Source organism: Neophocaena asiaeorientalis, unplaced genomic scaffold, assembly GCF_003031525.2.
Source record: "Neophocaena asiaeorientalis asiaeorientalis breed wild unplaced genomic scaffold, Neophocaena_asiaeorientalis_V1.1 scaffold226, whole genome shotgun sequence".
NCBI classification, from domain to species: domain Eukaryota; kingdom Metazoa; phylum Chordata; class Mammalia; order Artiodactyla; family Phocoenidae; genus Neophocaena; species Neophocaena asiaeorientalis.
This window is the reverse complement of record NW_020173037.1, coordinates 8,780,432-8,804,011: the sequence shown is the minus strand read 5'-3', so window position 1 is coordinate 8,804,011 and position 23,580 is coordinate 8,780,432. Positions and strand designations below refer to the sequence as shown.

General features: G+C 41.5%; 1 protein-coding gene across 1 annotated transcript in view; it reads right to left on the bottom strand.

The window, feature by feature from the left end:
- Positions 1 to 23,580, bottom strand: part of NKAIN3 (sodium/potassium transporting ATPase interacting 3) — a 333,800-nt gene that overhangs the window by 278,129 nt on the left and 32,091 nt on the right.

The following is a 23,580-nucleotide window of genomic DNA, read 5'->3' as shown; positions in this document are numbered from 1 at the left end:
AAGAATGCCACTCTTACTTGCATCCAGATTTGCCTTCTTGGATAGCAGAGAAAAAGGCTGAATTACAGGAAGAGGCCAAGAACCGTATTCAACCCTAGGTATGCCCGTGGGAGTATGTTTAGTATGTGGACCTCACCTGCTGTGTACGATAAAGGAGAAGTAGTTTAGAACTGCTGGGCTAGAAGAATGAAAATGGGCCTTGCTATCAGACAGTCCTGTTTCTAATCCTGCCTCTGCCGCTATGACTTCAGTCAAGTTACTTAGCTTCTCTGAACCTTGGTTTTCTTATCTGAAAATTGGGAAAATGGTAGCTACCATTTAGTGGGATAAAATGATATAAAGTGTAGGCACTCCATCTATGACTTATTTCCTCTTCATTCCTGAAGTGTTCTGAACCATTACTATACAAACTAGGAAGTTTTTGGTTGCAAATAACGGAAGAGCCAACTCAAACTGGGGAAGACCATATGGAATGTACTGGCCCCATAACTGAAAAATTATGTCGGCCGGGCTTCATGGATGTTGTTATGTATTGGCTCAGAGGGTCACCAGAAGCCTGTTAGTTGGCACCCCTCAATTCTGTCTTCAACAGAGCCTAAGTGCCTTCCTATTACAAGATGGGTCCAGGAGGATGAGCTTCGGGAAGGAGAGAGAGAGAGAGAGATCACTATGTGAATGTCACTCAAATACGGATGTTATGCAGAGGGAGAGTGAAGGTATAGATTAGATGCTGGGACGGGGGCAGCCAAAAGTCCACTACAGCAACCCTAACGCTGGCATTATAGAGTCCTTATGGAAATCCTTTATGTTACATTTATTCCACAAAAAATATACAAATAAATGTGTCCTATGTAGAGACAGAGAAAGAGAGAGAGGAGATGAGAGGGAGTGGGGAGATATTGAGAGAGAGAGATTTTGGTCTACAGAGAAGGGAGAGAAGCCATAGATCAGGGTCCACCCACCGTGACCCAGTCCCATCACCTCTTGGACTGGAAGCTGGGGAGTCAAGGATAGTGTTTATCTTCTCTTTAGAATTCATCCAGTAGTTTTCTTCTCTCCATAAAATCACACAGATAGATATAACGGCCAAGAAAGAACGGATATATTTTCCCCACGCGCGCGCACACACACACACACTCCCCAACACCAAAAATCCCTTTATTGAATCCTTCATATTGATATCATCAAGTCAAATCTCAGACCCACAAGAATCCCAAGGATTCATTATGCTCTTGACATTTGTGGAGCAGTATTATACATAGAAACGCTTCTGATTAATGCTTATCATGGGATCCTGACTGGATTGGAGAGGTACACATACTAATACATTTTCTAAAACCTTAGTTCTTAACCCGTCCATAGCATTTACCAAAGAGCAAACATTCTTCACATCTGAAATAAAGGAAAGGAAACTGAGGCTCAGTGAATTAACTCCCAGATATATAGTAAATGATCTGCCAATTACAATATATAGGGATTGTGTCTCCGGAAACTTCCAGAATGGTCACACACTCAAAAACTTTACCTTGCTGTTTCAAATGGGATGCTTTATCCCCATTATTATTTTGTAAAGATATAGTTTGGTCAAATGTGCGCACGGAGGAACATTATAAGGAAAGGTTTTATGACATTCTCTACTATAGTTAGGGACAAATGCTCTAGTAATTGTTGTCTGTTGTATTACATAACGACTCCTCTGAAGATGCTATGGGATTCCTTGGTGGAGACTGTACTTCTTGACATCTGGCTTTATTTTATCCTCCCCACACTCTGTAAATTTCTAACTGTTGATATTTCCTCTTTGCTTTGACCAGTGGAAGCTGTGGAAGCTACGACCAGACGACCACACCTGTGATCCGCCATTGGCTACACTGCGAAACAAAATGGCAGAATAGACTTGCGCTTGGCACGTTTTTCTTTTCCTACTCATGGTCTCTCTCCAACCAAATATTCCAACAAATTTATTTCATGTAGTGTTAATATTAGTATTTTCAGGAGATGCCTCAAATCCCTTTGGATGAAGTGAAAGAATAAACGAGTGAATGAAACAAAGAAAAAATGAGTAAATAAATCTCTCCCACCAGCTTTGAGTACAATCTCAACCTGAAGCTCTGATCTTGCTTTTTAAACTCCCTTCTGGATATTTTCCAGTTAAATGACCTATAACTGACTCAAAAATCTAAAATAAAACCCATCATTTTCCTCACAAAAAAGTCTCCTCCTTCTGATATCCCATCAAAATGTGTTTTGATTATTTTTATGATATAAATAATTATGCGTATTATAATTAATGGTAGGATGTTGGGAAAGGGGATTCCACCTCCATAATCTCCGTTCATCTCCTTACAACACTATAAAATACTATTATTTAATAAAGAAATTGGATTCTTTTCCTTAGTCTCATTTCAAATATGGATCATAGATTGTTTAGCATGCATTTTAAGTGTCTAGATGTGATATGGCCCCTATGCTTCGTGCTAGGAATACAAAATCAGATGGGCACAATCCCTGCCCCCTAAGAAATTTACGCAATCTGGGCATCACCTTTGACTCTTTCATTCCCTCACCCTACATATTTCGTCACCGAATGTAATTGAGTCTTCTTTTGCATTGTCCTGTGGGACCCTTCTTCTATTCTTGCACAACCATCATTGTTTACAGTTCTTTCATCTTATTTTTAGACCACTGTGATTTCTTCCTCACTTATTTCTCTAAATCTTAGCCCCAGTCTTGTCATCCTTCTTTCTGCCCACTACTCCCAGGTTAAGAGTCTCCAAATACCTCTTGGCCATCTCTCTCCTGCTTCAGGTAGCTCTACTTCCCCATCTTAAGGTACAGGCTTTTACAAGCACCAGTTCAACTCTCCTGTCCCCACAGCAGCCTCTGCCACGCTGCATCACTTCCATTTGCCAGCAGGACCGCATCTCCTGCTTCAGAGAGAAGGAGAAGCCTCGGATTCCTGTCACCCCCACGTTCCCCCAGCCCACCCCTTGCAGGATGCCTATTTCTCTCATCTACCCATCCTTCATCCCTTCCTCTCAACGGGGAGTAAAATGTGCTCGTTGATTCTTCCGGAATCCCAAGTCAGTATAGATAGTATGTGCTTTGGCAAAGTCTACTTTGGCAGCCCTGACAGATAGAAGGAATAACACTGCTAGATTCCTTTTAGAGAAAGGAACAGAGAAGATTGGTAAATATGATCACTGTGGTCACACCTACAGTAGGAGCGTATTTACTGTGGGAAACTAGCTTCTGCGATTAATCTACAGTGAAAACATTTAGACCTGACCTAAGTTAAATAGACAGATTTACTTAAAGAGTCTTGAAGCCACTCACTCGGGTCAAGTTTAGAGGTAAAATCAATGTAATTTAATTTTCGATGGAGAAAATATGGGCTGGAAGATACATTAGATTAAATATAACTTTCAATTATTTATACGGTCAAAGACGGAGGGACTCTTCCAATGAAACTTTTGATATAAATCCCTCTGATTAGCACCAAATCCCATCCCATCTGAAAGAGGAGCAAGAAGCAGGTGTACAGAACAGAAGAGGAGGGGCAGTTACCCCCATGGGATGCCGTGGTAGGTTTACCAGGAACAAGGGCTCCTTTCGATGTTGTCCTTTTCCCCTAGTTATGAAATTGCTTCTTCTTCTACTGCCGCCTCCTCCTCCCACTACTCAATATTTGTTTCCCTTGAAATGTCAATTTTGAAAAGGTTACGATCCACTCTTAAGTATGCATCCCTGAGTAAGCATTTGAAAAAAATGCAATCAGATCTCATTAAGGGGTTCTGCGACAGAATTCTTGGTACACAACTCCCCATGCAAGCTAATGTCAGTGTAGCTGAGGGCGCGCAGCAGGAATTATACAGCTGTCGCTAATCGAAGAAATTTACATAGATTCATTTACCCTTTGAGGGACTCTCCACACACCCCCCACCCCCGCCCCACCACAGTAGCCTCTGTAAAGGACGAAGTGACAGAGCAATAGACGGTTCTATGTGGGCTCTCTCTGACGGGCCCGTTGGTAAAATCAATCCTTACGTGCAATGAATACATCTTTAATACAACCATTTACATCACCAAACAAATGCAGCTATTAAACCAGAGTATCTCAGCAATTCTCTGAAGGCCTGTACTCATTTCATAAAATCTGAAGATATACTCAGGAATGACAGTAAACAAGTAACCTGCACGGGATGGACAGAGTACTCTTAAGAATGAAGAGTGAAAAAATAGCACAACTGTTCAGTTTAAAACCTTTGCAAAAAAAGCAAAACCAATTTGAAAAGTTCTGGATAGCTACCTTAGAAGGATGGGGGTGTGCCTGGAGATTTCCAATAAATGAAGAATGCCATGGGGGTTAATTGATGTCAGTAGTGCAAGGCTGAGAAGGCCACTCGCTGTGGATGGAAGATGAATAATTTGTCCCTTTCAGGGCTATTTTCTGAATGACCTGTGTTGATTCCCAATCAGCAGGCAGAATTAGTTAGCACTGCCCACGTGTCCCTTCAGGGCCTGCTGAGTTTTCAATCCACTGCCATTTGGTTGAATTATTCCCTAAATGAATCAATCACTAATTCATAATTAGATCCAATGACAGCATAAATCTCTGTAGTGGAAACTTTGGAAATGACGACGTGAGTCTTAAGACAAATCAGAGACATAGCATGATTGTGAGTCGTAAAACCAGTTGAATCTTGGCTTAAAATCTTGGTCAAGATACATCAGCTAGATTTTTGAGAAGTTTGGTGTGATGAACCGAATACTTCTTTTGTCCATTTATCCTTGTTTTTCATATACATACACAGCGACTCTCCTAGAGCAGTAGGATCTATCAATGTCATTGACATAAAACATCTTGTCCTCATTTCTATGTTATAGAGAATATTATATGAAAGCAACTATTGTTACTTTAAGGCCAGATTATTATCCTCGAGAACCAAAGCCATACAGGAGAAATTCCTTGTGGCTATGCTAAGACTCTATAAAATAATGGACTATAAAATAGTAAGGCCAAGCCAGCTGGATTTCTAACTCATTCTCCTCTCTGTGAGGTTTGGAGAAGTCTCGGTCTCTGAAGTAATGTTATTGGCATCACATTGCTTCTTTGAATCCTTGCCCCACTGCACACTCCAGTACAGCTGACCGTACACGTACGCGTGTGAAACAAAGTACTGTGGATGTATTACTTCCTTATCCTCTGCCGATGTGCAGAACCCTGGGGTGCCTTTGTCATAACCCAGAGATCTCATGGGAAGGCTGTGACAACCAGGATGTGAGCCTTTCCATTTCCCTTTCCCTGGATCAGGAAAATATCTCCCCATCCTAAACATTTTGATTTCTGGTACGCAACAGTCAATACCAGTGGGTTATTTCATTACTCTCTCTCACAAGTTTGCCTAGCTGTTCCCTTCTCGCCGCACTGCCTTACTTTGTATCTGTTTAGGTGAGTCTAATGGATACTGAGGAATACGGTCAATACTGAGAAGCGTGGTCGCTGTGCTATTGGGATCAAAGGGCCAGTACTCCCCAGCCCTCTCTCACCAAACACAGTACGGAGATGAATACAGGTCTCATGTCTGAATATGATTAGATCTTACCGCTGAACAAATCCTAGACCGTTGCCTTTCTGAGCTCTTTGCTTCCTATTCACTCTCAGCCCCACGAGGGGATGAGGGTAGCCGTGCAACTTGAATGTCGTTGCCACCACTGCTTCCTAACAATTGTCTGATCCAGGGAACACTTGCCTAATCTCAACCAAAACATGGAGAACTTCTTGTCCTACATTCAAAATGTTTAAACAGCAATTATGGCACATAAGAATTCAGACTTCCCCGGACCAAGAAATAAAATGATTTAGGGAAAACCTTAACTAAAATCTTATCTAGGAATAAAGATTTTGATGACATCAGCTCGAGATGTTTTCCAGTTTCTAGAATCCTTTTTTTCTTGAATTGACAACCCCTAAGGACTCTGCGTTAATGAGTCTTCTGAGATAAATTGGAACTGATGTTGTGGAGAATCGGAGGCTGCAATCCAGGTCTCGATCCTATTTGCTCATTCTGTGAATCATTCAGCTACATTGCCAACAATTAAAGCAACTCAAGATGACTTGCAAGTGAGGTCAAGGGGCTTGCTCTCTGCGTTTCATTCAACATGGACGTGTCCTTGGCCTCAGCCCTCTTCTGCAAACTGTTTAAAGAGGATGTATGTGTGCCTCTCAGAGACACACGAGACTTACTGCCCATTTACCGTAATCATACTTATGGTGATAGAAGGACCCCTCCACTACTCCAAAACTTTCCTGCTTTCATAGCTAAGCACTGGCTCAATGATTCACACACTCCCAGGCAAGAAAAAAAAAAGTTAGAAAATTCTACAGAACCAGTTAAGTAATCACAAAGATTAATCGTTCTTCCAAAAACAACATTTAAAAACAGCTGGTGTGTGGCCTCTCTACCCACCGGTTATCTCAGAATCATGGAATCAGAGCAGGGAGAAACCTTGAGAGAACAACCCCTCGGTCCTTAAGGAAGACTGTGGCTAAATCATCCCAGACAGAAGTACATTTGCCCTAATTTTAATGAGCTCCAGGGACAGAGCTCTTACAGCTTTCTATTCTGAATAGAGAGAAATCTTTTCTTACAGCTAAACAATCTCTTCCTTTAGAGCTGCAGTCTATTCATGGTGTCTAGCTATTGTTTGAGATGGAGAAGGACCTCTCTAACAATTTTTATATCACACACTCTTTCCACACAAATGGTAATAGCTTCCTTCCTTGAGGACTCTATTTTCCCCAAACCTTAAAAATATTAAAATAGTTTTGAGACATTCACTTGCTTCTCAAAGTTTTCTCTATTTCTTCTTAGCCCTTAAGTCCAGACTTAGATATTATTTTCCAGTAAAGTCTAACCAGATCTGAATAAAATAACAAGTCTCTGTGCTGCCTAGAATGTTTGCCCCTAATCACACGTGTACTTGAAATGTGGCGAGTGTGATTGAGAAATGGAATTTTAAATTTTATTTAATTGTACTCGATTTAAATTTAGATCTAAAGACTGGTATTGGCTACAGTGTTTGGAAGACTTGACACGTGTGGGACAACTTGGGTTTGTGAATCTCCTTTTTCAAATGTAAATTTTTTGACATAAATAACATTCAAGTATTGCTGATGAAAATTTAGCACCTGCTTTGAGATATCTTTCAGTGTATAATACACAGAGGACTGGGGAGACTTTAAAAGAATTTAAGTATCTCATTAATATTTTTATATTAATTACATGTTGAAAGTATAATATTTTGTATATACTGGATGCTATGGACTGAATATCTGTGTACCGCCCCCCCCAAATTTTTATATGCTGAAGCCCTAATCTTCGGTGTGATGGTATTTGGAGGAAGGGTCTTTGAAAGGTAATTAGGTCACGAGGGTGGAGCTCTTGCTGTGACCCGACCTGGCTCAGACTTCCAGCCTTCAGAGCTATGGGAAATAAATATCTGTTGTTTAAGCCAACCAGTCCGTGGTATTTTGTTATGGCAACCAGAGCTGACTGAGACACTGGGTTAAATAAAATATATTATCAAAATTAATTTTACCTTTTTTTTCTTTTACTGTTTTTTTCACCTAACCAATCACAATCCCGAAAATAATCCCTTAACAAGAGTTCTATCTCTTATTATATTTCCCCTCATAAGCTTCATCAATCTGCAGGATTAAAAGGTTGAGAGAGGAGGTACTTCCTTGGTGGCACAGTGGTTAAGAATCTGCCTGTCAATGCAGGAGACACAGGCGCGAGCCCTGGCCGGGAAGATCCCACATGCCGCGGGGCAACTAAGCACATGCACCACAACTACTGAGCCTGCGCTCTAGAGCCCGCAAGCGAGCCACAACTACTGAGCCTACGTGCCACAACTACTGGAGGCCAGGCGCCTAGAGCCCGTGCTCCGCGACAAGCGAAGCCACCGCTCACAACAACTAGAGAAAGCCTCTGCACAAGACATGAAGACCCAACGCAGCCAAAAATAAATAAATAAATAAATTTAAAAAAAAAAAAAGGTTGAGAGAGGAAAGGAAGGAAGTCAGAAGGGCAGGACTTTAGATGTTGTGCCACAAAGTCATGAACAGAAGCAGCCAAAGGAAGAGGATTTAAGGTTGTCTCTGTGGTCTCAGAGCTCCAGCTAGGTACAAATCTAAGGACATCTAATGTATACAAACAAGTTCGTTTGAAGCTTTTTTGGTTTTGTTAGTCTTGTTTCAGATTTTGCATATGATAGATGTGAAGTAGGAATCTGCAAAAATGGGGGAAAAGCTGACAAGAGAGTGTTACACATCCTCAGTCGTCCGCTGGTCTGGGAAAGCCTTGGATGGCTTGGGTGCAGAGCGCTGGTCTGGGTTACACGTGGTGGGACGTGTGTGTACAGGACGGGGCTGGAGACAAACACCAAAGTCACAGAGGGAAGAGGTCCTGGCAATTTGAAAATTTAGGAAGCTATTTTGAATGCAACTGGCTACGAAAATATTAGCAGTATCATGACTTGGAAACAATTTTTTAAAGTATTACCTCATGGATTAGAGCTGAGAAAGGTCCCATCAGCAGACCCAGCTCTGTCCAGGAAGAGAGATGACCGACCATGCAGAGATACCCACAGATGGTGAATTTTGAGGGATCGGTGTTCACTTCTATCACCTTGTGTTAAAAGCTGCTTTTTATTTCATCTTGGAACCCCTTTCAGGTGTCTTTTAATGATACCAAAAGAACGTGTTCTGTGTGTACCCACTGTGATTGTAGGCATTAATATGGTACATGTTCTCATGTATTCTGATCTTCCAAGAAAGTAAAATGTGTAATGATCAGCAGCTTTTCTTTGATGTGATGTGTATTCATGACAGTATCATTTCAAGGGGCAGAAAAGTGAATCTGGCCTGTTCTTACAAAGAAACTCCCAGGAGGATGAAAGCAGAAGACATGAGATTTCTGCTTGCAGATCTTTTAATGAACCATCTTAAGAATTTTAGCAAGTCACCTTTCCCCTCCAACTCTTCCTCGACATTTTGAATACTAGCTTTTGTTATTACATTTATTTTTATTTATTTATTTTTGGCTGCACTGGGTCTCCGTTGTGGTGCGCGGGCTTCTCATCGCGGTGGCTTCGCTTGTTGCGGAGCATGGGCTCTAGGCGCGCAGGCTTCAGTAGTTTTGGCACACGGGCTCGGTAGTTGTGGTGCACGGGCTTAGTTGCTGAGCTGCATGTGGGATCTTCCGGGACCAGGGATCGAACCCATGTCCCCTATATTGGCAGGCAGATTCTTAACCACTGAGCCACCAGGGAAGTCTCATTACATTTGTTTTTAATATGCTGACACTGCCAGGAATTTCATCTCACTAATAGAGGTTCCCTGAAGGCAGGGACTGTGTCCTCCACTTCTCTTGTGTTTCCCAAGTCCTGGTACAAAGCTCTATACGAAATATTATGGAGTGATTTTTTTTTTTTTTTACCTTTAGGAAAAATATGTCCACCTTACACATTGTTAAAGCTATTAAATATTAGAACTTGCATGTTAAAATGAGTTTGAGAGATTTCCAAGTAAATCCCTTCATGGTAGAACTGACAGAGCTGGGACCCAGGCATTAACGTCACTTCTAAATCCTGTAGCTAGTTAGCAGAAAACTGCAGCTAGAATCCAAGTCACAAGAAGATTTGCTTCCTTATGCTGTTTTAGCAACAGCGGAGATAATTTAGGTGGACATTTAAGAGCAACTCAAATACACAGACAAAAATATTTTAAAGTCTCTCCTTTTAACTTTAAAGAGCCGTGTTTTGAAAAGTAATTTTTTACTGTGCTTTAAGAAAAACAATTTTAGATCTTTTGATTACTAATGTTCTTGATGCCAAAGTTATATAAAAACGAATATTTAATACACAATGAAATCGTATACCTTTAATACCCAGCATCACTTAGACAGCAACCACTGTGTGGCAGAAACTGTGCTAAATACTTCACATGCATTATCTCATTTAATCCTCCAACATCCCAGGAGGAAGGCATTAATGTTACTGATACTTTGCAACGAGGAAGCTGATACACGGAGACATTACCTAGAGAGTGCAAAGTCCACGGTCACCTGTTTCCAGGATGAATTATACTTGAGTCTTCATGTTTGCTCCCACAGTCAACTCACGTAGCTGAATATGACCAGTGAGGTGAGCTCATGCTGTGATTTCCATGCCACTTGACGTGGAAGATAGAGATATTAATATAGATATAGGTATATATGTAGACATGGATATATTTCTCCTAGATAGTTCTCCTGTATAATGAAATTCTGAAAAGCAAACATTAAAAATAGACCCATTGTAAACAAACTGTTGACCACAGGAGAACTTAAAATCCATTTCAGGAGAACTTAAAATCCATGACCCCGAGAGAACAGAGTGTATACAACACAACAGAGTGTATACGACACCGTGTAGTCAACGGTTGATGAGTAGAAATTAAATGTATCACTTTTACCCAAAGCTTCTGATTACTGATGAAATACAGTCGTACATCATTCTCTTCCCCTCCAGTGTCAATGAAAAGCTGTGAGTTCCAGATTATGTGGCTACAGAAGGGTGAGGACTCAGCTTGTCTGTATCACTTCACAAGTGTACACAGAACAACAGTCCCAGAGAATCGCTTAGACCTGCAGCTGACTTTGCTTCATAAGAAATAAACCTTCAGAATCTGGGGATATTTGTTAGTATGAAGCATCTCAGACCATTCTTAATTAATACTCATGGCAGTTTCTGAAAGTAAGTTTGTTAGAATAACAACGGTCCTTGTGACGGAGCATTATCTTATTTTATGCTGAAGATAGAAGAATGTTACTGCCGCAATCTAAAAGTCATAGCTGACCTCTGCAATCGGAGGAAAGAAATGGCTACAATAATTCACTCATCTATTCAATCAATATTTTTGTCCTAATTAAAAAAAAAACTCACGAATAATTTTAGCGTGAAAATGAAGGATTAGATTGGATGGTGAAAAAGAAGATAGTATTGGAAGGAAATCAGTAGAGGATTTATGACGAAATGTCTGGATGGAGCTGGTACCAAGCAATAAAATGCAGGAGACTGAAGGGGAAGGCATTTGGGGTGTGAGATGGAGATCAAATTCTCAGTTGGGTAGACATGAAATTTTATATAAAAGAGACTTCCAAAATGGAAATGTAAAACTGGCAGCTTGGTACACATTTGCAGATGACTCTCAAAAGAAAGATTTGGACTACAGATACAGATTTATAATAGCAATAAAATTATTCAGTATCTAGGAATTCAGGGAACCAAGAACCCATAAGATTTGTACAAAGTATAATTTTAAAACTCCGTAAGAGGATATCAACCGCATGTAAATAAAAAAAGAAACAGACTTTGTTAATCGATGGGTGTTTTCACATTTTAAAAATCTTTATTTTTCTCAAGTGTATCTGTAAGTTTGACACAATGCCAAACTGGCAGAAAAAGCTTTTTGAGACTCTTGGAAAACTTACTTAAAAGTAATGTGAAGTGTAGGCTGTTTTGACAAAAAAGGCAAAAACAAGGGTCTTACTTTATCATACATGAAGACATATTTCCAAGTAATAAGCAGAGGTATGATACTGCTGCAAGAGAGAGAACCCTGAAAATACTGCACAATTATGTTAACTTGAAATATGATCGTGCCGGCACCAGTAATTAATTGGGAAAAGGTAGATTGTTTAGCAGAAGATATTGGGGAAAAAATTGCATACCAATGAAAGAAAAAACCCTCTGAATCCTAACCTTATACCACACAGAACGCCGATAAGATGAGTTAGAAAGGTGATTTTGATTAGAAATGGACGGTGGAGGGTGGAACTATAATCTAAGAATGTATAGAACATTCTGAGACTCACAAATGTACAAACTACATTTCGAAAAAATGGAAAGGCATTCAACAGAGGGTATCTTAGACAAAGCTGACAGATACATCATAGACTGGGAAAGATTTACAGGATCTAAAATAAGCAAGGGGCCATATCTTAAAAATATAAGGAAACTCCTACAAATCAAGAAGGAGAAAGGCAACCCCCCAAGAAAATGCAGGCAAATGACGTAAATAGGTGATTCACAGTAAAATCCAAAGAGCTAACAAATATATGAAGAACCGTTCAACCTCATTAGCAATCTAATAAATGCAAATTAAAACAAGATATGACTTCTCTTCCGTTGGATTGACAAAAATTTGAATGTCCAAATAATATCAAGTGTTGGTGAAGAAGTGGGGAAACAGAAGACCATGAGGAATTTTGGTGAGAGTATAAATTAATATGACTTTTCTGGAAAGCAATATGACAATACTTGGTGCAACTGATTATCTGTGTAACCTGTGATTACATCCACCCTTGGATGGATAGATAGATATACATTTATGTGTATATACATGATGTATATATACATGATGTATAGATACACATACATATATCTAGACAAAAGGGAATATGCGTAAGAATACTCACATAGTATTATTTTGGCATGGAAGAGATATGGGTAATTTAGGAGAGGGGAAGTAAAATGTGCAAGGTTTATGCTATGGAACTTAGAAAATCATTAGAGGTACACACAGCACTGGCATAGATTTTAAAAAATCTGTTGAACCGGAAAAAAAATGTTAGGAATCAGAATGACCCTTTGGCACGGTTTTGTTTTCTTTAAACTTAGCAGGATTTTGTTTTCTTGAAAACATGCACAGATAAAAACAATATTGCAATGGTATATTCATATTCAAGGATCCAGTTTAAGGATACTCTATGTAAAAAGAAAGTAAGCTACTATTATTAGTAAATCAGTGAACCGGCATGTAATTCAAATTATACTTAACCCAATGGAGCAGACCCAACTCACTACACAAACACAATTTCTGATGAGATATAGAGAAACCTATGTGTAGCGTTAGCTATATTCCAACAGGGAGATTTGGTTTAGGAAAGCAATACTTGAAAATTCAGAATACAGAAATAAAATGGGTGTTGTAGTGTTGTATCAGGGTCATAGCTATTCTCATGCCTTGCCCCTAGAAAATCTGAGTGGAGGGTCTGATGGTGAGCGTGAGCTGACGTGACAGAACGCAGCTTTGCAAATGCGTTGCCTGAACTTGCATCACATTTCACTGTAGTAAACGGCATTGGTAATATTTTTCCTAGCGAAATAGGAGGCATCTCTTTATCATAATGCATTACTACTATTTATACACGTGAGGCTAGACAGGGCTTCTGTCTTCTAGGAATGTAAATGCTTTGACAAGAGAAGATTATTCTTCCCAATAATTGTGTTCCAAAGGAAATGTACATGATGCCAACTGAGCCGTCTAATTCAGTTTCTTTCAACATTTTATATTATGTTTTTTCAAAAATGGACTTATGATGCCAGTAGGAAAGCAAATACTGTTATAAACTCTTTTACTTAGTGTGTTTCCCATACGCCCTGCTGCCATATTTTTTTGGTGTGGTTACATTTATTTGTTTCTAAATACTTGTTGGGAAGCTCGTTATTTGTCACTTGCTGGTAATGTACCATCTGTTCAGAGAAAATGAAAAACACGATAAATAAAAGTTTTCCTGATCGGAAAGGGAAGCCAAGATGAGGCTGAGACCGAGGATTTACCTGAGCTTAAAAACGCGGTTACATAAATACACACCCCGGGTGAGAGGCATGGTTTTATATGTAGCGGCAGCAGCTCAGATGCAAACAGTAGGACTAACACTCAGTTTGCTCACTGCACATGAAGGAGATTTCCCAGCACCAGTCCCTGCGGTGTGGACGCTGCCCTTTAGGACCTGTGTCTGTGGGAGTCCTGCAAAGTGCCTATTCCCCCAATGCAGCTTCTAGATGAATGGATGAGCAAGTATAAGATTGGAATTTGAGATCAAGGGAGGCGATTTGGAAGATTAAAAAGCAGAAATGAATATCACCCTGAAACAGGACTGACTCTAAAGTTGAAAAAGAAGTCAGAGGGATCTAAAAACCCCAAATCCTTTAAAACCAGGGAAAACACGGTCACATATTTGAAGGGGTCCTGTTTCTTTGGCCAGATCACAGGAGGCAGAAATGAGAACATGTTTCCAGGTTTTGTTAAATATTTAAAAGAGAAGATTGGGTAAAAGAAATGAGTTAAGAGCATTAGTGAGAAGAGCTGGTTGGGAGTGTCGGGGTTAGCTGGCTAGGGCAACAGACTCCTTCTAAACCTAAAATCTCCTATCGATAGCTCCCAATTCATCAGCCTGATAGTCACAATAGTTCATTCATTAAATCCATCATCCATCAATCGTTTTAGTAACTTTCATAGATGAGAACGCTTCAAGGTACTGGGATATCATGTCAAATCAAGATTGTCTCAGTTCTCCAGAATTTCATGGTATAAAATAGAAAGTCGATTCACCCATTCATTTTTGCTAAGAGAGTTATACCTACTGAGCACTACACCTTTGCCAGGCACCGTGCAAGACACTGGGAATATAAGTACGAGCAAAAGACACCCAAGTGATACGTTCACAGAGATGACTATTTAGACGGGGAAAGAGATATTAATTAAAGAATCATAAAAACAGTTCCCTGGTCATAAACAAAGATAAGCACCATGAATGAGAGGGACAAGGCTCTCTTGAAGACATGGACCTGAATATTAAGAAAGGCTTCCCCAGGGCTGTGGTTCTTGAGCCGTGATCAGACAGATGAATAGAAGTTAGTTCGGTGGAGATTGAGAAGATAACATTCCAAGCAAAGGAAAGAAAAGTTTTAAAGATTCTGTGAAGGGAGAGGATGGCCTGGACCTTTTGAATAAATGAAAGAAGGCCAGTGGGATTTGGATAGAGAGAGTTAAGAGGGAGGCAAATGTGCATCAAGGTTGGAGAGGGTCCCCTTGCATGTCTTCGTATGAAGTGTAAGGACCTTTATCTATCTCCTGAGAATAACAGGAAATTTTTGAAAAGCTTTAAAGCAGAGAACAGTCACCATACTATTTTTGTCTGGAAAAGATCATTTCACTTCAGCGTAAAGGACAGTTTGGAGAGCCCAGAGGATACAAGGAGGTTAAAAAGAAGACTTCTCCAGTGATCTGGGTGGGAGCCCACAGTGGCCTGGGGTGGGCAGGTTACAGTGGCCTTGGAGAGACTTAGGAAATCACTGGTCACTGAATCAGTGACTAAACATAGTGAAATAAGCACTAGAAAAGGTGAAGTGAGCAAACTGGGACCCCAGAGGAGTGACAGGAATTAGACTGCAAGACAGCATCTTGAAAGAAATGCGTCTTACATGAAGTCACGAGTGAAGAGTTATGCGTTGACCCAAAGCAAGGGGAGGATGTGGTATTTCAGGGTTTGCAGAAAGCAAAAGGGGAGACACAGAGGCTGAGGTGGGTGTGGCGAGCCAGACCAAAGGTGGAAAGAACACTCAAAAGTTTGTACTGGAGGTTTTCGAGCAGTACATGTAAACCTGGCAAGTTTACGTGGGTTCCATCAGGAGAGGAGAGACGAGGAAAGAAACTGGGCCGTTTACCTGGGAAACGGGGGCGGAGGGGGGTTGGCGTACCAGCAAATTACATTGACGAGAAGCAGCCATTGTTGTAGAAGGAAAACACTGGAGAAGGGGTGACATGGAGAAGGAAGGTGAGTCAACAGAGGCAAACGCCAAGAAGGGGTCAAGCGGGAAGACTAAAAACTGACTGGAATTTGGCAACACGAGGTTAATCCATAAAATGGCTCCCACACATTATCCAAACTTCTCTCTCACTGTGCTGCTAAAATCCAACTTAGGCCATTTCGTCTCTCCTCCTCATTGTTGTTTTTTTTTTGCGGTACGCGGGTCTCTCACTGTTGTGGCCTCTCCCGTTGCGGAGCACAGGCTCCGGACGCACAGGCTCAGTGGCCATGGCTCACGGGCCCAGCCGCTCCGCGGCATGTGGAATCTTCCCGGACCGGGGCACGAACCCGCGTCCCCTGCATCGGCAGGCGGACTCTCAACCACTGCGCCACCAAGGAAGGCCCCTCTTCCTCATTCTTTTTCTTCTTATTCCTCTCTGCTTCCTCCTCCTCTCCCCGCTTCTTGTGAATAAGCCTTGTTTCTGTAAGGGGTTCAGTCGCAAATGGTCTAAGACAATCACAGCAAATCCATTTGTCTTTCCAGCGATTGATCTAGATGGGAGGTGTCAAGGCAAAGTGGCAAAAAGAGCCAAAGTCCTGAGGATGATGGCATGAAAGAAGAGAAGACCAGGTCCTTGAGGACACAGCTGGACCTGAGCAAATCCTAGGACCAATCACCTCCAGGTTCTCATAGAATAAACCCCGGATGTCTGAAAGCATTTCTAACAGACATAATAGCTAACCGTTGTTTCTTATACAAACTCCATTTTGTGTCCATTTCCCCTTTATTCAGTTTAGCTCCTCTTGCAAGAGATCCTTTAAAATCTTCATATATCCCAAATCAACCCAAATTTCAAGGCCCTATTAAGTATCACTTTCCATCACATCGTTTTCTCTCTTCTTCCCAGTCGTAAGGAATTAATTCTCTGTTCCCATCCCTCAACCATCTATTTCTCTTCCTGTAAATCTCTTTGACTATTTACAAGATAGGTATTTATGTACTTGTCCTATGTCCCTTGCTGGACCTTAATTTGCTCAAGGGCAAGATCCATGTCCAAATTAATTTCATTTCCCAACACCTGATACATTGTTTTGTCCAGAGAAGGTCCTTAGAAGTGACTTAATAAAATATCTGAGTTTCAATATGAATGAAACTGGTAATAGAGATACACGGATAATGTAATATTTAGGAGAGTTATGATAAGAAAGAATATTCCTAGTAGAATAATCAAAGTCAGAGGAGAGAGTTAATAGCAATTTCACGGCAAATGGCATATTACTGGAATTGTGGACCCGTATCTCATGACAATGTAGTCATGATCTTAAACTTCTGGCACCTGGATGCTCATGGCGCTTAGAGATAAGAATGCAACCACTGCTGCATTTCACTAATAGCCCAGAGATCAGGAATACCAACCCCAAGGCTGTTTTTGTTAGGCCAGGGACATGCAACATTGGCAATAGAGGAAGGAAGCATATGGAGCACAGACATAAGTGAAAGTGACAGACAAAGGACGTAAAGAACAAGGGCCACAGATCTCACTGGATAGGACCCTTCACCCGGACAGATGGCACGGTGGGTGGTCAGAGTTATTCTGAGACAGTGAAACAGGGTCTGAGGTACAAACTATAAAGTGAGGTGAAGGATAAGAAGAGCTGCGTCTCTAAATGCTTTTCTCAGCCTCTGACAAAGCTTTTCTTGACAAAATCCTGCTGCACTCCCCTCCCGCTTTCCTTTGATCAGTGCTCTATCATTCGTGTTGATCCTACACTCATTTTAGCAAAGTCCTTTAGTTGTTCTTCCCTTGTGCCAGGTATTTTTGCTCCTCCTGCAAGGCTCTAAGCTAGACCCTATAAAGAAAGCCGTCTCCCTCCTAAAGACGGAACAGAACTGTGCATTCCTGGAGGGAACCGGGCATGACTGTGGAGAGAAGAAGTGAATGAATTCCCCAAAATCCCTTCTTTAAAATCCTATCGAATTGTGCAGAGGCACAAGGGGCATTGGAGTACCGATGATGATAATGTTCTCTTTCCCTTTCTGGGTGTTTGTTACATGAGTGTGGTTACTTTGTGAAAATTCATTTCATTGTACACTTACGATCAGTATATATTTCTGACTGTACGTTATACTTCAGAGCCGCAGCCCAGCGTGCCAGTGGATGGGGCAAAAGGAAACCAGTGGCCGTGCCTCGGCTTGGAGGAGGTAGAAAGCAAAGGAAGAATCCAAAAGTGATGTCCAAGGTGGAGGGAGGAGGGGCAAAAGAGGGTGAAAAGTAAAGGACTGAAAACTGAGCTTGGCCTGGAATGATTCAGCTTTATTATCTGTAAGGATGACCTTCCTCCTTGTGCTTTCGCTTTGCACTGTGGGAAGGCCTCACGGCTCTCTAATCAAAATCTCCCCACATTTTCAAGACCTGCTTTCTCCCTGGCCCAGTGCACACCTTTCAATGATTATGTAGGGAAAGAGGCATAAAAGGAATTATTTCCTAGAAACAATACTGTATCAGCTTCCCTATAGAGGCCCCATCACTACATTATGACAGATGTCTGTTTTAGCTGAGTTTGAAAAACAACTCAACAAGATGTGTTACAGCACTTATACTGTGGAGAGAAAACATGGCTCTTTTGGGCACCAATGATGCACCAGCAGAATCTCCCCAAAGGTCACCACATACGCTCTTAGCCCCCATCTCTTAGTTCTACGTGTCCTTCTGGCACACCCTCCTCTCTCACTGGCCCTTGCAGTGGGCAGCCGGGTACAGGCATGTTTACCTTTACAGACCCCACATGGAACAGCTGAATCATTTGTTACAACTGGGGGGATGTGGAAGCAGGTTTGTAACAGAAAGGAAGAGAGAGTCATGTTAATAATTTCTCCTCCATCCATCCTGGGACACTGTTTTTAAAAAAGAGACAAAGAAGGAAAGAAATGATGGCAACTCTGTAATTCTCAACCAGTGGCATATAATGTTAACACTTCTGGGAAGGTGATGGCTTCAGTAGAAAGCCTCGTAAGGACCTGGGAGTGGGCATCAGGTGGACAACGGCGGTAGGAGGGACTATTCTGACACGCGTCTCAGCCATTTCTACCTGATTCACATTAGGTTGACTGGAAGAATATCCTCCAACAACTCTTGGCTGGAGGAAAAAAAGTGAAACATGATCCTCTTAGTGAATAAGTATTTATTGAGTGCCTACTGTGTGCAGAACTAGATAGTTGCCGAGGTACTGATTACATTGGTTTCTGATAAATCCCAGCAAGTAACTCATAATCCACAAGCAGCATTTTATGCTTTGTTCACATTCTAGACTCAGATCAGAAATCTTCATCCATCTGGTTTTATCTACAATATCCAAGATTGTTTCCATTTTGTAAAGTGAAGCCGACAAACACATAATAGAAATATTTTTTCTAACTGCTCACACACTTTGGAAAACAACTGGAAATTATTCACACAGTGCAAAATTATCTTTATTCAGAAGATCACATGAAGCAGCGTGTTCACATCAAAAACATTTTACATTCGCAATAAACACCAGTCATTTATGCAAGAGCTTCCCTGGGCTGGTAGATATTTTCATTGCTTCATTTTGCTTCCGTCAAAGAAATGGAATAGATGCTTTTAACCTATTATCAATTCCGCATCAGGTGAAGAGAAGGGAAATGCAAAGCATGAGGAAGAGGTCGGGGAGGAGGAGAGGGGCCTCCAATGTCCCCTATAAAGGAAACACATTCAGACATGGTCACCCCAGACACCCTCCTTAATTTCTAATTTTATAAAGCAGAAAAAAATATGTATGTCCTAAGTCACACATGCACACATATCCCTACACAATTACTCGTGGAATCTAAGGAAATGCAGCTTTATTTATTTTTTTAGGGAAAGGGCCCAGAATTACATCATGCAATTTTCTCCTTTGAACAGGCAGCTGGGGGAGTCACAATCTCCACTGTAAAATAGCACATGTCTGTAAGATGGTATGGCAGGCAGAAAAAAGCCCCCCATGCCCCAAATGATTATTGGATGTATTACTTTGTAGGACAAAAAAAAAAAAACAACTTTGCAGATGTGATTAAAGATGTTAAAATGAGATTAGCCTGGATTATCCAGGTGAGCCCAATCTAATCACATGGGTCCTTAAAAGCAGAGGATCTTTGCCAGCTGTAGTCAGAGGAACATGTAACAATGTAATAATGACCGGAGAGATGCAATGCTCCTTAGGCTTTAAAGAGGGGGGCACAAGCCAAGGAATACGGGTGGCCTCTAGAAGCTGGAAAAAGCAAAGGAACAAATTCTGCCCTAGAGGGACTTCCCTGGTGGCACAGTGGTTAAGAATCTGCCTGCCAATGCAGGGGACACGGGTTCGAGCCCTGGTCCGGGAAGATCCCACATGCCGCGAAGCAACTAAACCCACACGCCACAACTACTGAGCCTGTGCTGTAGAGCCCGTAAGCCACAACTACTGAGCCCCTGTGCCACAACTACTGAAGCCTAGAGCCCGTGCTCTGCAACAAGAGAAGCCACTGCAATGAGAAGCCCGTGCACCACAATGAAGAGCAGCCCCCGCTCACTGCAACTAGAGAAAGCCCGCACACAGCAACGAAGACGCAACGCAGCCAAAAATAAATACATAAATAAATAAACAATAAATAAATAAATTTATTTAAAAGAAAAAACTTCTGCCCTAGAGTCTCCATAAAGCAACCAAGTTCTGCAGCACCTTGATTTTAGCCCAGTGAGACCTGTATAGGACTTTGAACCTACAGAGCTGTTAAGATAATACATTTGGTTACTTTAAGCCATTATTTTGGGGTAATTTGTTACCACAGCAATAGAAAGCTGATACATGTGGGCTGGCAAATAAGGGTTTGTTGGTGCTAATATCTCAAATAAATGCACAGAACCATTTTTTTTTTTTATGTGTTTTTAAAATTTTTTTAAATTTATTTATGGCTGTGTTGGGTCTTCGTTTCTGTGTGAGGGCTTTCTCTAGTTGTGGCAAGCGGGGTCCACTCTTCATCGCCGTGCGTGGGCCTCTCACTATCGCGGCCTCTCTTGTTCTCTGTGGAGCACAGGCTCCAGACGCGCAGGCTCAGCGGCCATGGCTCACGGGCCCAGTTGCTCCGCGGCATGTGGGATCTTCCCAGACCAGGGCTCGAACCCGTGTCCCCTGCATTCGCAGGCAGATTCTCAACCACTGTGCCACCAGGGAAGCCCCACAGAACCATTTTGACTAAGATGTCAGTGATGTTATTGGAGGTGGGTCTGGCTATATTTGGTAAAAAGACCGACAAAATCAGGTCAAAGGGCTTGATTTCAGTAACCATTCAGCAAGTCCTTATTATGTAGTAGGGAATGTTCATTTCTTTTCAATAGTAATTAATAGTCATATAAGGCTATGCTTCTATTTTTATTATGAAAGCATTGTTGAGGGCCTTACCCCTTACTTCACTCAAAAGACCCTAAATGATACACCAAGTGGGAAATTTCTCTCAGAGTTTAGAACCAGCAGAAATGTTGCTCCTCAGAGCGAACTGTTGCCTACATTCTTCTAAGATCATCTCAAGGGTATGACTCATTCCCACAAATTGTTTCTGTGAGTAGGAGCCAGATCTGTCTTGTTCTTGTTTGCTTTTCAGTACATACGTGCTAGGTACAAGGGATTCACCCAACATTATTTGTGAAGGGAATGAATTAATGACTAACTCTTGACTAGGTTTTGTGCACGGCCTTTATTGCCATATTGACCTTATTCTTGGCAGAACTGCTTTTCTTGGTTCTTCCTTTACCATTTTTTATTTATTTTTTCTAGCTTCATTAGATTTGTCTTGTCTGCTCTCAAAGGACTTAACTTGTGGGGAAAAAGAAGACTTGCATACTAACTACGATAGAATGGAAAAGCACTAAACAGATATTCAAGTGTTACAGGAACCAAAAGGAAGAAGTGGCTAAAAGTAACTGGCACTCGGCTTTTACAGAGGAGTGTCATTAACACGGACAGTTATTTGGGGGACACTGAATCATCTGGTGTTGCAAGAGCATAAGCTAGTGGGAGAGGAATCTGGAAAAGACAGTAGAATAACACTGTAAAGGACAACGCCAGCTAAGCTAAGGGATTATGGCATTATACCATAGGCAACAAGGAGCTACTGAAGGGTTCTGAGAAGACTAACCTGTTTATTTCTGTGTTTCAGGAAAACAAAACCAAGTAAAACAAAACTCTGATGACAATATAACGGATAGTGTCGAGAAATGGAACAGACATCAACTTGAACTTTATTGCAATAATCCAAGAAACAAATAGTAAGCACCAAAACATAGATAGCTGGGAACAGATTCGAGGGAAACTAAAGAAGTAGAATCAATATGACATGACCAGTGACTGGAAATGAGGATTGGGATAGAGGGGAAGAGAAAATGACTATGGGATGATGACATTTTGATTAAAAGCAATAGGAATGCAAGAAGAAAAAGAGGCATTGAAGAGAAGGTAATAATGCTGCACATCTCCTATGTATTGAATGGCAACCATTTGCCAGGTTTTGTTTTAGACATTTTATACTCACCGTTATTCTGCGAAGTAGGTTCTACAGCCTTCTTTTTATATATGCTGCACAAAAAGTTTTGGTATGTTCTCCAAGATACCAAATTAAGAGCCAGAAATCAAACCCTGGTCTGTCCGGGCACAAAGGTCATGCAATTTATGCTATTCTTCACAGTCTAGGTTCACTTTGGACACATTGAACTTGAAAGCCAAAAGGGTGTCCACACACAGAAAGCTGTTGCAGATGTGCCCGTGGTGCCCAAGAGAATAACTGGGGCGTGAGATTTCAAGTCATCTGAAGGTAGATGGTGGCTGGGGAAGCATCTGAGGGAATTTAGGGAGGACACATGGGAACAGAGAAGACCAAGGATGTTACTCTTAAAGGGTAGCTGGAGAAAGAGGACGTCAGAAGGGGAAACTAAGAACTAGAATAAGTGAGAAATGAATGGGGAGAGCATAGCGTCACAGGAGTTGAGGGGGCATGTCAATAAGGAGTGGGTAGTCGGCTGGAATAAACTAGAAAAATTACAGGAGGGTGAGAAACAGAAAGGGGCCACTGGATTTTGCACAGGGGAATCCATCAGGGGCTCTGCAAGCACAGCATCGCGTCAGTCATCAGGTACTGACTGGGACAGCCCAGAAGCAAGACTGCAGGGTTGGGTGCCGAGGAGTAGTGAAGAAATACAACCTGTTCTTCATGACATTTAGCAGTGACAGGAAGACCTGAGATAGAACAGAGGATGTAGGAACAAGAAGAAAAAGACAAGGTATTTTTTGTGTGTATATTTTCCTGTCTATAGGAAGGGTTCCTTGGGTATAACAAGGCAGTGGAGAGGGAAGACTGTGAATATATTAGAAGGAGACGGGTTTTCCTCACTGCCTTGGGAGATTATTCGGTGGTGGTGGGAATGATGATGCCAAATGCTGACTACATCCCTCTGAAGGCCACCTGCTGTGTCCTCATGGGTTGCTACAGGATGGACTGCAGACAGAGCTCTGGGCAGCTCTAGGGCACATCTAGAAAATAAGGACTATTCAAACCCTCTTCAACTTAAACACGATATCCAACTAGGTTATATCGGTATTTAAAACACATCCGCTGAGAAAAACGCTGTGTCTCAGACATGAATCATCACTTAGCATAGTTATATCGTTAGTAAATACCAAGGATAATCCCTCAAGTTTACGATTTTATTTTGCATACAGAAAGTAGCACTGATCTGAATACTTACACACAGGAAGTGTAAGTCCAGCGGCTTCTGTTTGCTACAGAAATTGATTTCAGCTTTGAAGTGAGCAGCCATCAAACAAATATTTAGAGCACCACGGGAAGAATGCCAAAGTCCAGCCCCGGCGTACAGAATGCACAACAGTGAGGACGCACGTTCTGCGT